At 42.0% G+C, this 17,387-nt stretch overlaps 1 long non-coding RNA gene across 2 annotated transcripts in view; it reads right to left on the minus strand.

The window, feature by feature from the left end:
- Positions 1–1,036: 1,036 nt before the first annotated feature.
- Positions 1,037–17,387, minus strand: part of LOC309619787 — a 291,877-nt gene continuing 275,526 nt past the window's right edge. For both annotated transcript variants that reach the window (XR_014239230.1, XR_014239231.1), the window contains 3 exons: positions 12,084–12,190; positions 2,806–2,891; positions 1,037–2,500 (listed from right to left, as the gene is read on the minus strand). This is a non-coding gene — a long non-coding RNA (uncharacterized lncRNA). The remainder of the gene's footprint in view (positions 2,501–2,805; positions 2,892–12,083; positions 12,191–17,387) is intronic.

Genomic DNA, 17,387 nt, shown 5'->3' on the forward strand with positions numbered 1-17,387 from the left:
GGCTGCCTCCCCTCCCTCCCAAGGATGCTTTGCTTACTCAGTTACTCATGACCCCAAATCCTGACCATAGAGGGTAAAAGTGGATCTTTAGAAATATTTTAGTAGTTGGCTGATCTAGTTCTCTTACAGCCTGATTCGAATACATTGGGTTTATTTTTTTTCTAAAAAAAGTGTTTTATGTGATTCATTTCTAAACTAGAGGAGAGGACTAAATGAAATGCCTTTGTGGTCCTTTCCTATTTTCTTCTTAGTTTATGCAGTAACATTTAATATTTTAAGAAGCTGCCTTGAAATATTCATATAAAGTACTGCAAATTTCCATATAAAGCAGAAAAATCCAATCCAATCCAAGTGGTTTTTTTATAATACTGCATTTTCTAAGTCATTGTTTGCCAAGAAACCTATTCAATTTTTTTTTTTTTTTTTTTTTTTTTTACTAAAGCTCATTTATTTCAAGAGCAGATTCTATTTGAATCGGCCATCGTTCTTCTTTTACCACAAGCACTGAATTTTGTTAGGTGTTAGGTTGGTGACCTGGTTACTGATACTGCATTTATTGTCAAGTTTAGCTCTGGCTCTGACACTTAATAAATAACAGTACGATGTTATGAAAGAAGCCTAGGATACAAACACTGCTAATGGACCATTGGAGTCACAGTTTATTATTAGTTTCCTGTTTACAGCTGAGAGACCGCCAATGCATGGTTTCCCTGGGAGAACTGAAACATTAGCGACACCGGGCAAGCAAAGTGGGAATGAGCCATCATAAATCTCACTTCCTTGTCCAGCCGTGACACTGCCTGTCCCTCCCTGTGACCCTGTCACAGAATGTCCCATTGCAGTGGTTGGTACACACAACATGCCTCACCCTCTACAGCCCCAATGCCAGGCAGACTGACGTTATTTCCCGTGAAACTGATAGGATAGGGAGGGTTTGGCAATAACTCATGATTACTTACTTAGAGGAAGACATTGAAATGTCATCTTACTAAATGTATTATATTAAATGTTTCTTTGGGAATCTACATTCAAAAAGATTTTTAAAGCAAACTGTAGTCTGAATGCATGATGAAATGGAGTCTTTGAGGGTGTGATTTAGCTCAGGGCACCTGTGACTGCCCATGGGTCTGAGATACACTGAGACTTCATCCCTTAAACGCAGCAAGGGGGTCTCCCAGGTCTCCGTTCACCCCGCTTCTAGCGCACGTCTAACCGTGTGGGACTCAGTGTCTGTTTTCCAGACTCAGTGCCCACCGCCTCCTTAAATAATCGGTTTCTCCAAAGTCCAATATGGTTCTCTTCCCCTCAGTCAGTACTAGTTTGCGCATTCCTTTTCCTAAGCCCTTGGTTTATTATTAAATCTCTCAACGTGACATTCACGCCACGACCTCTATCCCCTGATAACTCACTTTGACATCATAGATGCCTCCACTAAGCCTCTGGCTGTGTTAGTGAAGGCATATTGCTCTTGCATTATGTAGTGTTTAATCTTGGTAGTAACATGACGGGTCCCGGTAAATAAATCACTTCATGCTCTGATTTAATTTCAAATGCTTTTTCAGTTGGAGTGACAAAAACTTCACTTTTGATCTATAGGTCTAGTTTCTACCTCAGGAATATCCCTCAATTTATTGTCTACCAGCGACCAATGACCTCAACTCAGTCTTAGACTGGATATGGTAGGACAGCAGTTAGATTTTCTTTAAAAAATTTAGCCCATGTATCATATATAAATTCAGATATGCTTCCAAAATACTTATAAACACTCAGTGCTATTTATAGAAAGAAAAATGAGAATGTAATTTTCTAAAATACTATTATATTGCCAGTAGCTTCTCCCAAGCTGCAGATATTTAAAAGACCTCATTTAATATGTAATTATTGTGCTTTTCTCACATGAGAGGAAGTATGTTTTAATGGCAAACAACTTTCATTGAGCAATAACTAGAACAAAAGCAGTTGATGATGAGACCAATGCTATTACACAAGTTGTTCCAGACATCTAGTTTTGGAAAAGACATCTATGGTGAGCAAGGACTCAAACAATGTGAGTGGGAATATTAGAAAACCTGTAACTTGCCAATACCTACCCCACGCAGGCCACTGGTGGGAGGGGCATCTCACACCTGTGTGCAAACGAGGCCTGCAAATTGAGATCAGGTGTTCTGTAGCCAAGGGCCAATGCCTCCTGTCTCTAGCCAGCAACCTACCTGTCTCGTCAAAGGTGTCTCCACCTGCTCTTAGCATTTTTATAGCACACTGCTGACACAAACTCATTCTGGGGACCATCGGAACCTGCTCCCACACCTTCTCTCTTAAACACAGTGTATTAGTCAGCTCAGGCGGCCACAATGAAATGCCCTAGACTGGGATGTAAACAAGAGGAATTCATTTCTCACAGTTCTGAAGTCTGGAAGTCCGAGATCGAAGTGCCAGCAGGGCTGCTGTCTGGTGAGGGTCTCTCCCTGGTTTGCAGATGGAGGTCTTCCTTACATGGGTCCTTACATGGTGGGGGCAGGGAGGGGGGAAGTGAATGGAGTGCTCCAGTAGTCTCTTCCCCTTCTTATTAGGGCACTAACCCCAATCCCGGGGGCTCCACCCTCATGGCCTTGTTCACCTCAATGATCATGATCACCTCCCAAAGGCCCCTCCTCCTAGTACCATCACCCTGGGGTTAGGGCTTCAATCTGTGGGTTGTGAGGGACACACACTGATAGCACATGGTGCTCCTCATAGCACATGGTGCTCCTCTCCGTGAGTCAAGGTCCCCACCCGCCTTCCCTTGTAGTCGGCCTTACTACTCACTGTTCATCTCCCAAGCGCTGCGTCCACAGCTTCTGTTTCTTGCCATTGCTGTATTGGTATGACACTTCAATAGAGCATGTTTCTTTCTGTAATATAAAATAAGTACAATTTTTGCTAAAGAAATATTAACTCATATTTGCACTAAAAGTAATTTTGAGCACACCATTAAATAAATTTCTGAATACATATTCTTGGCTACAATTTTCCTAGATAGCTTGACTTTCTAAGGACAGTTCATAATATTCCTTTCAATCACTGAGTTAAGTATTCTATCAAAATTTGTAATTCTGAAGCCTGTGTCTGACACAGAAAGTTAAAAAAAAATCCAAACGGATGATGATTTGAGAAATTAATATTATATGGTTTATCAGGGCAGAATTTTTTCTCTTCGTTGCAGTTAACCATAAAATTAACGAAGTTATTCTTAATCATGTCTCATAATTTCTTTGTACATAACTTTTTTTGAACTTTATTGAGATATAATTGATCAATAAAAATTGTATATATTTAAGGTGTACAGCATGACGATTGGATATACATAATGTGAGATTATTGCTACAGTCAAGCCAATAAACACACTCATCACTTCACATTGTTATGAATTTTTTTGGTAATGAGAACACAAGATCTACTCTTAGCAAATTTCAAGTACACAATCAGTAATATTAAGATAGTCACATGCTGTAATTACATCCCCAGAAGTTATTCACCTTATAACTGAAATTTTGCACCCTTTGGCCTACCATATGTACGTAATTTTACCGTGACTTCATAGCCCATTTTCTACACACACTAGTCATTTCCGTGTGTGTGACCTTGGGTTTTGTTCTCTGTTGTTAAGGACTTGCAGACGAAGAGGCAAACTCGATCTGGAAGCCTGGAAGCTTGGATAACTGTGTGTCTCTCCCTCCTGTATCCCAAGCGTGCTGAGTTATTCTTTTTTCCCTTATTATGTAACCCTCTTTCTGCCCCCACCCCTACCCTGTAATGTCTGCCCTGCTCTCCCACCATCCTGGCCCTGTTATCGATAGTGATCATGCATTTGAGAAAACATGTGTTGGATCTCCTCTAAGGTCTGCAGCTGACTGCATCAGGAGGGGTGGTCCAGGGATCAAGCTTGCCATGGTACCAAAAATAGCAGTCTTGATCATTTTCAAAGCAAAAGGAGATTTTTTTCCCCTTAGTAAGTGCATGGTATGTTTCTAAGGAGCTAGTGAGCAAAACCAAGGTCTGGTCCTCAAATCAAGAATTCCTTCATAAGCAGAATTTAAATCTGCCTTCCACCCTGCACTTGCATTCTGTGAATCCTGTAAGATTTAGACATGAATACACACACACAAACACACACACACACGAAAACTCTAATATCCCCTCCGAGGTTCAGTGTCTCAAACTATCACCCTCCTGGTACATATGTGGATATTAGGATGACGTGTGTGATGTAGACAGGAAACAGCAAATGTTATATGTGAAAGTGCTCTCCTTTGTGGATTTAGTACCGATACAGATTTTTTGTCATTTAAAATATGATATTGGATTTATAAGTTGAGTGATAATGCCATGATTTTTAAATTTTCAACTATAATTCAATCTTCTGTAACATATTTAAGATGCATAATGTGATATAAGAGAATAACCTTTTTCATCTGCTTTATTATAGGTGAATCTATTGTATATGTCATGCAGATGAGTAATAACTTGCAGGATTTGACATTAACCCTTAAAATCCACTTATTCTTTCTAGGGGTGATTCTCTACCCAGTTTCATAAATTTAAACTTATGGATGAGTTGAAATTTAGATATTTAAGATCCATCATGGTTTCCACAAAAAAAAAAATATCAGAAAATAGATCTTTATTTCTACTTAAAAAATTCAGCCATTCATTTATGTAACAGCCTTCAAGCTTATAAAATATTACCAAGAATATGTTATTTGAGAAAAAAATCTTTTGAAGAGATAAAAGAGAGTCTCATATATATTTTTAAACTAATAGACTTAATTTTTTGAATAGTTTTAGGTTTACAGAAAAATCAAGCAGAAAGTACAGAGAATTCCCATACACCCCTTGACTGCCTTCCTGTTTCCCTTATCATTAACACCTAACCTTGTCTTTTCTTTATATCCATCTGAGTTTCTAACCAATTGTATTTCCCTTCTTTCTAGAGAATTCCTTTTAACATTTCTTGCAAGGTAGGTCTACTGGTGACAAATTCCCTCAATTTTTCTTTGAGAAAGTGTTAATTTCTCTTTCATGTTTAAGGGGTAATTTTGCAGGATATAGGTTTCTTGGTTGGCAATTTCTTTGTTTCATCACTGTAACTATTTTGCTGTAACCTCTGTTGCTTGTATGGTTTCTAAAGAAAAGTCCAATTTAATTTTTATCCTGGGTTCTCGATAGATATTTTTTCTTCTGACTTCTTTCAAGCTCTTGTCTTTGTCCTTGAGTTTCTGTAGCTTGAATATGAGAAGCCTATGTGTAGATTTTTGGGTGTTTATCCTGTTGGTGTTGTCTGAGGTTCCTGGGTCTGTGGTCAGAGCGTGACATTAATCTTGGGAAATCTCAGTCACTACTGCTTCAAATGTTTCTACTGCTACTTCCTATCTTCCTTCTCCTGCTTATATTCCCACTACACCCATGTTATACGTTTTCTACTTGTGCTCACATTCCTGGATATTCTATTCTGTCCTTTTCATTCTCTTTTCTCTTTACATTAGTTTTGGAAGTTTCTATTGACATTTCTTCAAGCTCACTGACTCTTTCCTTGATTGTGTCCACTCCGTTCTTGATGTCCCCAAAAAAGGCATTATTATTTGTTACAGTGATTTTTATTTCTGGCCTTCCTTATGAGTCTTTCTTGGGTTTCCCAGCTCTCTGCTTACCATGCCCTTCTGTTCTAGCCTGTTGTGCACCTTTTTGTTAGCAACTTTAGTGTATTAACCACAGCTGTTTCAAATTCCCAGTCTGACAGTTCCAATAGCACTACAATATCTGAGTCAGCTTCTCAGGCTTCAAACTGTGTTTTTTCTTCTAATATGCCTTGTAATTTTTTTTATCTTTAAGCTGGAGATGATATGTGGGGTAAAAAGAACTGAGGTAAACAGGCCTTCAGTATGAGTTTTAGGTTCTCTGGCTAGGAGTTGGCTGGGTTCACTGTCTACGTAGTTGTAGTTGTCAAAGGCCAGCGTTTCTTCGTGTTCCTGTTTTTGCCTCCCCTGATTTGTTTGGGGAAGTAAGAAGTCTAGAGACTTCTTACATAATAAGGTTGAGACGTGCAGTCCTTTCTGGTGCATCTGCTCTTACTACACAGGAGCCCTGAGATGTGCTGGGAGGGCTGGGAGGAGGGGCACAGCCATAGTCTTGTGACGAGGTCTCAGTCCTCACCCCACAGGTGGGCCAGGATGTCTGGAGGGGCTGGAGGTGGGCCTTTCCCTTCCCCGGGTCAGCTAGGTGTTGATAAACCCCCAGCAGGTTAGGCTCTGGTTAACCAGGTTCCCTGAGGGCAGCCTTGTTGAGAGGGCAGAGTGTCTGGGGTGTTTCACAATGGTTCCTTTTCCTCCCCCTGCTGGGAGCACACGGGGATTTTCTCCAACATTCCCTGTGAGAACCAGGTCTCCCTCCTGGAGGTAAATCTCAGAAAAGGGAGCCCGATGACTGGTCCCCCCCGAGGCTCCAGCCCTTCATCATGACTGTGCTCCCCGGCCCTGGTTCCCATGGGGATTTCTGCTCTGCTAAGTTGTGGTTCCCTGTAGCGCCTGCCTTGCTGTCCGATGTGAGGGCAGTAGTTTGCCCTGTGAGCTCACTTCTCTGGCGGATCTAAGAAGACTTGCTGATTTCCATCTGTCCAGCATTTGCCTGTTGTTGGAATGGAGTGGCAGATCTAAGAAGACTTGCTGATTTCCGTCTGTCCAGCGTTTGCCTGTTGTTGGAATGGAGTGGCGGATCTAAGAAGACTTGCTGATTTCCGTCTGTCCAGTGTTTGCCTGTTGTTGGAATGGAGTGGCGGCTGTTGCCTCCACAGAGTCAGGTGTGAGGGGTCTTTAGCTCCTCTTAGTTTGGAGACAACAAGAGGGTTCGTGGATGCAGTGTAACTTCACACAACATACGACCAGAGATGTGGCACTTACACCAGACGCACCTGCTGCGAAGGTGGGCTGGGGTTCTCCCAGCTGGACCTGCCACCCTCCTAAGTAACTGGGAGAACACCCTTGGCCTTGGGTAGAGCTGCACAGTCTGGGCTCAGCCCAGAGTGTATTCTATTTGTTTGACTTAAACCTTGTCCTGAAAGACAAAGATCGAGACACTGAAGTAAAATCTTTTTGCCATAAGTTTCCTTTCTAACATGAACCTGAACGTCCCTTGAGTTCAGGACTGAAGCGTCTTCTGTGTGCACAGCTGCTTCTCGCCCCACAGGGTAACGGGGGAGCTGGGGTAGATACACGTCACCTGTCTCTCCCTGGCTTCGGGACCAGGTGCAGATACACAGTGTCGTTGGCCGGAAAGAGATCAAGGGACCCGGCTGGGACCCGGCCCTGCTGCTGGCAGTCCCGTGGCAGTTAGTTACTTCCACCTAAACCTCAGTTTACCCTCTGTGATGCGGAGAACAAGAGCATCTGTATGACGGTTGTGAGAATCCAGTGAAAATAATAAACCAGGAAACACAGAGCACGATGCACTGGAAGCTCATACAAATGTGAAGGGCGATTGGTGCACGTGTTTCTTTTGGAGATGCTTCCATAGGAAGATTTGCGACAATTGGGTTTTGGCAGTAAAATTACTTTGGAAAGCAGGTCAGCTTGCATCTCTTTTTTGGACATTCACAGCATATGTGAGTATACTGCAGATTCTGAATAATAAAAGAAAACCCAAAATGTCTAATTTTGCTAATGAGATCTGGTGCTGTTTTGGCCTTGAAAAGATTTTTGTAGTTGTTCTTGAATATATCTATAGTTCCTCAGAAGCACTGTGACAGCAGGCCCATCTCCCCGCTCCCGATGTCCCGTTGTCCCTTGCTGTGTGTCATGAAGCCCACACCACCCCGAGGAACCCTAGGCAGCCCTAAAGAAGATGACCTTGATAAACTCAGGAGTGACACAAGCGGGGCCTCTGCAGCTGTGTGTGTGCAGGTCTGTGCTGGGGCCCCAGCCGCCAGCTGGTGGACGCTCTTCCCTTCTCCCCACACAGCTGTCCTTCTGATCGACAATAATCTCATTTTAAACATCCAATCTGTAGACTTTTACCCACAAAGTGACGAAGTGGTGTTATGTGGAATAACACGTACGCAGCATCATAACTGCAAGCGGTTGGGAGATGTATGGGGATGATGCATTGAAATGATGAACTGCGTGTTCTCTCAAACGGCAAATCTGTAAGCAAGAATGAATATAGCTTATCTATGGAGAAAATAGAGTGTTTTTGAAAGATCTGTTTTATAATGCATTCTTGCTTTCGGCCATTTCGTTTGCAAATCCTTAAAAGGTCAGTAGTGTTTTACTCAGAACTTTTCTGGGACTGCTACACCCCAGACAAGCTGAGCTCAAATCCCATGGCCAGAAGCATGGTGCTCCCCTCGGGAAGGCGGATTCACGTCCCTCCTGTGGTCTCGTCTCCCCCTGGGGAGCAGGGAGCTGACAGAGCAATCGTGGAGGAGCAGTGAAGTCATCATCGTAAAACCGGGACACAGCTTTGGCTGTTGATGTCTATATTAAAAAGTGATATACCAGGCATGTGTTCCATTGTTAAAATATAAAAGAATAAACATCCTAGCACGTGAGTTAAGAGCCATCTTTGTGAGACAGGAGCAATTTCTCAGTAAACGCCGATGGTTAAAAAGAATCACACTTGAAATCATTAGTATATATGTGGAATTTTGCATTCCTCACGTATTTGAGGTCAGTATTAAGGTACTAGGCACAAATCTGTCCCTCCTGCAGGGGTGCGCGATCACACTGCTCTCTGAGCGCGGGTGGCTTCCCAGCGTGTCTGAAGGTGTGATTATTCACTGCGCCAGCCCTGCACTCTCCTCGTCAGCTCTGAGTCTTCAGCGCATGACTGCAGGCTCGGCCTCTGTGTGAGCCAGGTGGATGGGCTTTCTCCTTGGCAAAGTCCTTGTGATGGAGGGATGGAGGGGTGAGTCAGAACCAGCTAGAGAGGCAGGTCTCCTGGGAGGGGCCTTGAGGACCAAAGCAGGTGTTTGGGGGGTCCTGGTGCTGGGAAAGTCCCCTTCGAGTGGTGGCTCTCCGATTCAGGGTGCATGACGTCACCTGGACGCTTGTACCCCAAATTCCAGGCCCCAGCCCAGCTGCTGACCCTGCAGGTCTGGAATGGGGCTGCCCTTGAGGGCCCTCTTCAAGGGCCACTGCCCCTTCTTGTCAAGGCCACATGCCTCTTCTGGAAATAGAATCTGAAGCCACGGCTACATTGCTTCCCACTTGACTGGAAAGGCCCTAGTCTAGATATCAACACACCCTCATGAAATCATGTTTAAAATGAAACCAGTAACTAACAAGTGAGCCGGGATCACAGCCCAGCCCAGGAACATTTGAACATGGCTTCATGGGTGGGTGGGGTCAACCCTGACCTGCTTTCACAGTGTGAACAGAAGGCCCACGTGGAAACCTACTGGCTTATGGTCCTCACATGCCTAAAACCCTAGTAACTGCGTAAGATCCACGGAACCGAAAAGGAGATTAATTCTTTTAATCTCAGCCTTGTTTTACTATGAGGCTTGAATAATTCAATTATTTCAGTGACCAGACATCTTCTACGTATATTTCCAAGGTCAGAGGTTCAGTCCAGGAGGACTAAGCTGGTGCCCGTTGTCTCTCCTGCTCACATGCCTCAGCTTCTGAAGGAAGACAGAATTCTTGATTTGTAAAAGGTAAACTGATTTTCCATTTCTTTGCTGTATTATGCATTGTTTCACATTTTGTTTTATTTTTCAGTGGAAATTAAAATTACCTGGAGGTGTATCCAGGTTTACTAATAGGAAAATGCAAACGTTGCTTTTGTGGTTTTGGACACACACACACACACACACACAATGTGTATATTATCTTTGGATTCATTTTTTTCTTAATCTTTCTCCTTTTCCTTCCACATCTGCATTTTTCAGAATCTGCTTCTATGCTCTCTTCTTCTCTGCTTCAAGCTAGCCATACATTTCTTTCAGTCTTTAGATCTTTACATTTGATGCTGTTACACTTGCCTGTATTAAATAGAAAATGCATTTGGATAGGGAGTTTAGAATTACAGAACATTCCGTGCAGGTCAGGAGCGTTCAAAATCCATTTGTGCAAAACCCCGAGTGGAGTAATCCCACCTCCACTAGCTTTCCGTACAGAACTCTCATGCTGGGCTCAGGATGACACAGGTGGGACTGCAGAACATGTGCAAAATTAAGCTGGTGTTAATGTGATTTCCCATCAACACAAGGACATTAATTGGTTTCTGGAGGAAAAATAAATTTAATAAATCTAATAATTAACGGTGATTATGTGGGTGATTATGTGTGTGTACCTGTGAGAAGCATAGAGTACAACTAGCAAAAAAGTACAGAGATACAGTGTGAAATACAAATGCCATTTAAATGGATGCCCTTCTTTGTTAATTTCAAAATGAAAAGGAGATCCATAATTTTTAAAGAGTCAAAAGGAAGAAGAAATCCAATTGTAAATTTCATTTGCTTTTTATTTTTTTCCTCTCAGTTTTATTGAGCTATACAAAAAAATTGCACATATGCAATGTATACATTTTGATGAGTCTGGAAACATGCCAACACCTGTGATACCACCCATCACCACAGTCAAGATGGTACACATACCCAGCACCGCCAAAAGATCTCTTGTGTCCCCTTTGGTTGCTTTGTTTGTTTGGGGGTTTTATTTTTTTTAACCTTGAGATCTACCTTCTTGGTTTCAAGTGCAGGACACCATACTGTTCCCCACCAGTGCTGTGGGGTCTGCAGAGACCCAGACTTCATTCCTCGAGTGTGTCAGTAACTTCATATCCATGGAACAACAGGTTGTTTACTGAGAAAGAAACAGTGACTTTTTGAGGCAGTTGAGAGCCTTTTATGTCATTAAGTGCCAGAGAAGACTGTCCTTTTATTTGAAAGACAAATATTTTATGTTGTATGTGGAATCTAAAAAATAAAACAAATGAATGTACATAATAAAACAGAAGCAGACTCATCGATGCAGAAAACAAACTAGGGGTTACCAGTGGGGAGAGGGAAGGGGGGAAGGGAAAGAGAGGGGAAGGGGATTAGGAGACACAAACTGCTATGTGTAAAATAAATAAGCTGTAAGGATATATATGTACAGCACAGAGAATATAACCAATATTCTATGATTACTTTAAATGGAGTATAACCTGTAAAAACTTTGAATCACTATGTTGTACACCTGAAACAAATATAATATTGTAAAGCAACTATACTTCAATCCAAAAATGTCAAATTTATTTTTTCACAAAATAAACTAAATGTGATACGTGACCACTGTTTTACTTTGGGCCTCTCTAACAGAATACCAGAGACTGTGTAGTTTATGAACAATGGCATTTATTTCTCCCAGTTCTGGAGTCTGGAAGTCAAGACCAAGGCCCAGAAGATGCAGTGCCTGGTGAGGTCCCCTTCCTGGTTCATAAATAGCATATTCTTGCTGTGCCCTCACGTGGAGAAAGGGGCAAGGGAGCTCTCTGGGGTCTCTGTCATAAGGGCACTAATCCCATTTATGGGGGTCTCCAACCTCATGACCTCGTCACCTCCCAAAGGCCCCACCTGCTGACACCATCACCTTGGGGGTTAGGATTCAAAGTATGAATTTTGGAGGGACACAAACATTTAGTCTATAGCAACCACCTTTGGTAAGCAAAGGTTCCATCCTTTGAGAACCAAACTATGACATCATAATAAATTTCTGGTAAAAAATGTAATGCATAAATGGAAAACAAGTGGCCGATTTCCTAAAGTTAACTTAGAAATAAAGTATAATTTTCACATCAGCAGGCTTCCAAGAATCTATTTTGACTGTAGTTAAAAATGTGACAGAGTGCCTTCATCTCCTTCCATAAATATGAGTTTGTAGGTGTAAATAATCCAGATGTAAGGAACAAGACAATTTATATAACTTCTTAATGAATTCTTATAAGCCTTTAATTAAGCACATAAATCATCCTGAAGCATTTGAATCTAATTGCTTCTTAAATCTGTTGCTATGTCTGAGCTGCATTATTATTGATTTGAAAATTAAAGGGCGTTTCCATGACTTTCTTACCTCTTAACTGATGCCATTTATTTCCTTTTTTCAAATCTGCTGGACATGGACATTGACAAGGCGTGTGTTCTATCGAATGATAACCAGAAATACAGACCTCACACGACCTGTGCAGGAGAGAAAAGCATTCAATGGTCACAACTATCAAAACCCCCTTCATGTCATCATACTTCAGGGCTTTGTGGGTGACAGAAAAAAGTCAGTCATCGTCCTCAAGAAGCTCACACTTTATCTGAAGAGCCAAGACTAACACGATTGGGGAAGGAAGACATGGATGTTGCAGGTTAAACAGTGGATGTAAAGCATGAACTCCCAGAGTGCAGAGGGGGAGAAGGAACTTTTGGACCAAAGAAAGCCAGGACTGACTTCTAGGAATGCATGTGACTTGAACAGCCCCCCAAGACAGACTGGATTTGAGTGGAAATAAGGAAGGAACGGGCTTTCTGTGAGGTTTCCCAGGTTGGGCAGAGAACAACGTGATCATGAGAAAGATGGTCCCTTCAACACCACTGACCCTACTGAGGTGTCTTACCTACACATGCACCCACAGGGACATCAACTTAAAGGAATATATGATTTTACCTAAATGAGTGCTTCTTAGCAGAGGCTATACTGTCCCCTACAGGGCATTTTGGTACTTGATGGCAAGTTGTGTTTTTTACAAGACTGAAAGGGGAAGTAAGCCGGACAACCAACAGGATGCAGTAGTCTCCAGCACGTGAACACCTGGCCTGAACGCTTGAGTCCTTTGTACATGGGAAGGCTTCTTACAACCACCTGAGCCCAGAGCTTAGCTCCATTTTTTTTTCATATAAGATGAATAATTTTTACCTGGCTTTAACATACAATGAATCCACCATGTAATTTGAGAAAACATGACACATGGTTTCATTGAGAACTTTAGTGCATGTTGCTCATGTTTTTGGAATCGATGCCTTTGATTTGAACAAGACTGTAGGATTTTATTTGTCAAAACCTATCTCTGTCGGCTGCACTTCTGTCAGCCCCATTCCTGATGAGCCCACATAAGCTGCAAACATCTGACATTTTCATCTTTTTTTTTTTTTTAACTGTAGACCTCAGTGATCAGTTACAAGGAAGATGCATATCAGTTCTACAGTAAATTGTTGGTTTTTTCTTTTATTTTTTATCTATGTTGTGTTAAGGAGTTATACTGATTTTACCTTTTTTTATTACATGTGTAGGTAGGTTAAATCGTCAATGAATTTCAATAGAGGATTAAAGAGAAGACGATAAAATATTTACTGTAAAAAGGAAATATGGTGTAGGATAAATTGGAGAATCACTGAGGTTGGTATTTGTTTATATATATATTGGAATTTACATATCTGAAATTAGAATTATATCAATATATATCACATAAACACGTATATACATACTGATGAAATCACCTCTGTCGCATTGTTTTAAAAACAGAGACAAATAAAATCAAAACCATACAAGGTCCCAGCAGAGATTCCCACGGCCAGGAATTGGGGGTGTCTGCCCATACCCTCCAGGGGATGGACCCTCTCTTCCACCTGCCCAGCAGTGGGAGACCTCATTGGTCACAGGGTCTCATCATCCCTGACCACCAACCTGGAGGCTCCAGGGCCAGGAGGTGGGCTTCCAGCCGAGTTCTGAGGACACAGCGCACACCCTGCCTCTCTAAGTTCTGCTCCACGAGTGCGCCCCTCCTAAAACTACAGTGGACCCGCCTGCTGTTGAGATGTGTGTGCTCACCCCCTTCACTGCTTGCTTGAGGCAGACTGTCATTCCTCAGTGGGGTGGGAGCCTTTTGTCTTGATGGCTCTTTACTGGAGTTTGGTGTTACTCCTATCTATCTATCTATCATCTATTTATCTACCTATCTACGTACCTAGCTTCTCCTTCCTCTATCCAGATAGACAAATGGTGGACATAGATTAGATCGATCTGTATTTAGACTTAGCTAGTTTCTATCTATGTTTCTATTTCCATCTATGTATATATGTATCTAAGTTCTAGAAATCTACCTAGATTTATATCTATGTATATTGACCTATATCTAGACCTAGCTATACCTAGAATATTTCCAGATACAGATATCTAGCTAGATCTAGATTGAACTATCATCTGTCATCTATCTTCCTATTATATTTAAAATTTAAAGTTTTATGTGTCTCTCCTGTTCCTGTCTTTTCCAATTTAAAGTTGTCCTTTTAAGTAGAATAACCGTTTTCAAAAGTAATGATTTCTGATTTTTATTTTATTTTATTGTTTTATATTTTGGTGAGAGTTATACACAAGCCCTGTCACACACAATTAGGCATTATTATTATTATTTTTTTCTTTACCTCTGTAATCGAAGACCTGAATAAGTCAAAACAGTACTTTAAGTAGTAAAAGCGCACGTTTCCTTCGCATTTTATTTTATTTTAATTAATTAATTAATTATTTTTAATAACAACTCTTTTTTTTTTAAACTTTATTGTTGGCTGTGTTGGGTCTTCATTGCTGCACGCGGGCTTTCTCTAGCTGCAGCGAACGGGGGCTCCTCTTAGTTGCAGTGAGCAGCTTCTTACTGTGGTGGCTTCTCTTGTTGCAGAGCATGGGCTCTAGGCGCATGGGCTTCAGTAGTTGCAGCACGTTGGCTCAGTAGTTGTGGCTTGCGGGCTCTAGAGTGCAGGCTCAGTAGTTGTGGCACACAGGCTTAGCTGCTCCACGGCATGTGGGATCTTCCCAGACCAGGGCTCGAACCCGTGTCCCCTGCATTGGCAGGCGGATTCTTAACCACTGCACCACCAGCAAAGCCCCAGCATTTTCATCATATCGAATGGTGGAGCATTTTATTTCTAGAAATGACCCCCTGACTTCCTTCCACATTGCTGATGCATAATTAAACAACAATTCGCCTGCTGCAGTGAAGATGGTGCTCTTTATTTTTTTATGTAGGTGTAAAATGCACACTGGATTTAGAAGATTTAAAATGAAATATAATGTAAAACATCTAATTAATATTTTTAGATTCAATACACAATGAAATAATTATATTTTGGACATATTAAATAAAATATATTATTAAAATTATTTCCACCTGTTTCTGTTTACGTTGCTAATGCGTCTTGTGGGAGACATTAAGGTGTTCCTTAATGTGTGACTCATTCTATGTTATCGGGTGACACTGCTCTTGGGCTTTGTGTGTCAGCTTAAAAGCTGTTTCATTCTTTGTAACTCTGCTCACGATGGGAGGCCACTGAAGGACTTTGAGCGGAAGAGTGACGTGGGAGATTTTCCTTTTGGGAACGCTCACTCTGGGAGTGTGGGGAGGAATTCGGTCCCAGTCTTCGCAGAGCTGTGGGCAGGGGGCCATCGCAGTAGATAAGCTGGGGGCATTGGCAGGCGTGGCTGTTAATGTCCTGAGAATCCATCAGATTGGGAGGCATATGGAAGGTATTTGTTGAAGCATTTAGCGTTTCTAGGAAGCTTTACATTTTACAAAATATTTCCCATACTTTTCATACTTTAATCTGGAGGGCAGCCACTGTACCACTTCTAACACTTTCTCACAACTTCCCCAAGCTGTCAGGACCCCTGCCCTTGAACATCATCAAAAAAATTCTGCTTAAACCAATGACCTCCTACCGCCATTGGCACCCAGGCTCTCCTCCTGCCCCAGGGCCTTTGCACCTGTGGTTATCTGGTATTTCCCTGGAGTATTCTCTCTCCACACACCCCTTCTCCACCAGCTAATTTCTATGCATAACTGATAGACGTACTCAAGCATGATTTCCTCCCAAGGGACTTCAGGATACTCCTTTCCCTACCGTGTAGAAAGCTTTTGAAACACGCTCTTCTCTAACCATCCTTTTCTTTTGAGACCTCTCTTTGCACTTATGGGGATTTGAACACTACCTGTTTCCTGTTCCAGTCACCAAGCCCCGTGAAGACATGGGTCATCAACTTGCCCACCCGTGTCCCTGTTCCCTCTCTCGGGGCCTGTTACAGACTTGGAGGTCAGTGACTGATCATTGATTGGACACATAAATTAATGACTGAGGCAGTCACTTCTACTCTGGACACTCCATTTCAATACTGAGTATACGTGACTGCACACAAAGCCAAGGAAACAGGACAATCTCCTGATCTGAGTGCAGCGAATTTCAAACTAGTTTCGGTCCCACCATTAAAGCTATGCCGTTTAGTCATGACCTTCCCTAGTTCAAGCACACTTACTTTAACTCTTTTTCTTTGCAGATTTTAAGGGTCTATCCTCTACATGTTGTAAACAGAAATGAGGGTGGTTTTTCATATTCTGACAATTATCTCTTTGTGCTGTGCATCTTGTATAATGCCAGAGCAGGGAAATACATAATTTTGCAAAAGAGCAGAAAAATATATTCTGAACATCTTTAGGTTTATGGGCGGTACGCTGGGGAAATCTTTACCTTGAATCACTAGGGCACGTCATTTGGGATTAGAGATTCCTGCCTTGGGAAGCGTATGAGCAGGTAGGTCATTGGTGCAATGCAGAGAAGGAATAATTACCTACTTATTTTTCTGAGGCATGTTTTATTTTTACATGTAACGTTTACCTCTTTGCAAATCATAGGTCCTTGTACTGTGTACCTGTGATGTTACCAGCACACTGATATAAAGAACAAGGTCTCTACTGCATTGCCTTTCTTTATAATTTTTTTTTGGATCCTCTTCTATTTATGGATGCCAAGGAACCACCAAATGTATTTATTCACTCTAATTATCAGTACTTTGGTGTTTGGTGAGTGAAATGGATTATCTCTATAAAGCTCTGGGGAAGCACTGTTTATCCCACTGTCTTACAGCTTGAACAGGCGGAGACAGCAGAGGGCACATGCAGGTGCTGGCAGCAAACAAAGATCCTATTGCAATTATGAGCCCCAAATAAATGTCAAAGCTTGCAATTGAAAATATGTGGAAATCCTATTCATGGTATTTAATTACCTCTTTAACAATCTAATATCTCTTTCTTATTTCGTGAATTAATTTAATAAATGCTGATACAATAAATAGTACAATTGGGATTGACAGCAGTTTGAGACATTTTAGGCTGGAAATGACCAAACCTGAAAGAACTCTTTAATCGGGAGATGGGGATGCCTTTGGGCTGCATGCAGTTGGCTCGGGCAGCAGGGAAGGGAGGGCGCGGGCTCCCCTCACGCCGCCCTTGCTCTCCCGGCAGGTGTGTCTGCCCCATTCTGACCTTGGCTGGCAGATGGGGCCTCTGAGTTTTCAGGCCACATTGTGGGGAAGGATGACCACCTCCCGGCACCCAAGCCTACCCTG

This window comes from Balaenoptera borealis (genome assembly GCF_965194805.1).
Source record: "Balaenoptera borealis genome assembly, chromosome: 21".
Lineage (NCBI taxonomy): Eukaryota > Metazoa > Chordata > Mammalia > Artiodactyla > Balaenopteridae > Balaenoptera > Balaenoptera borealis.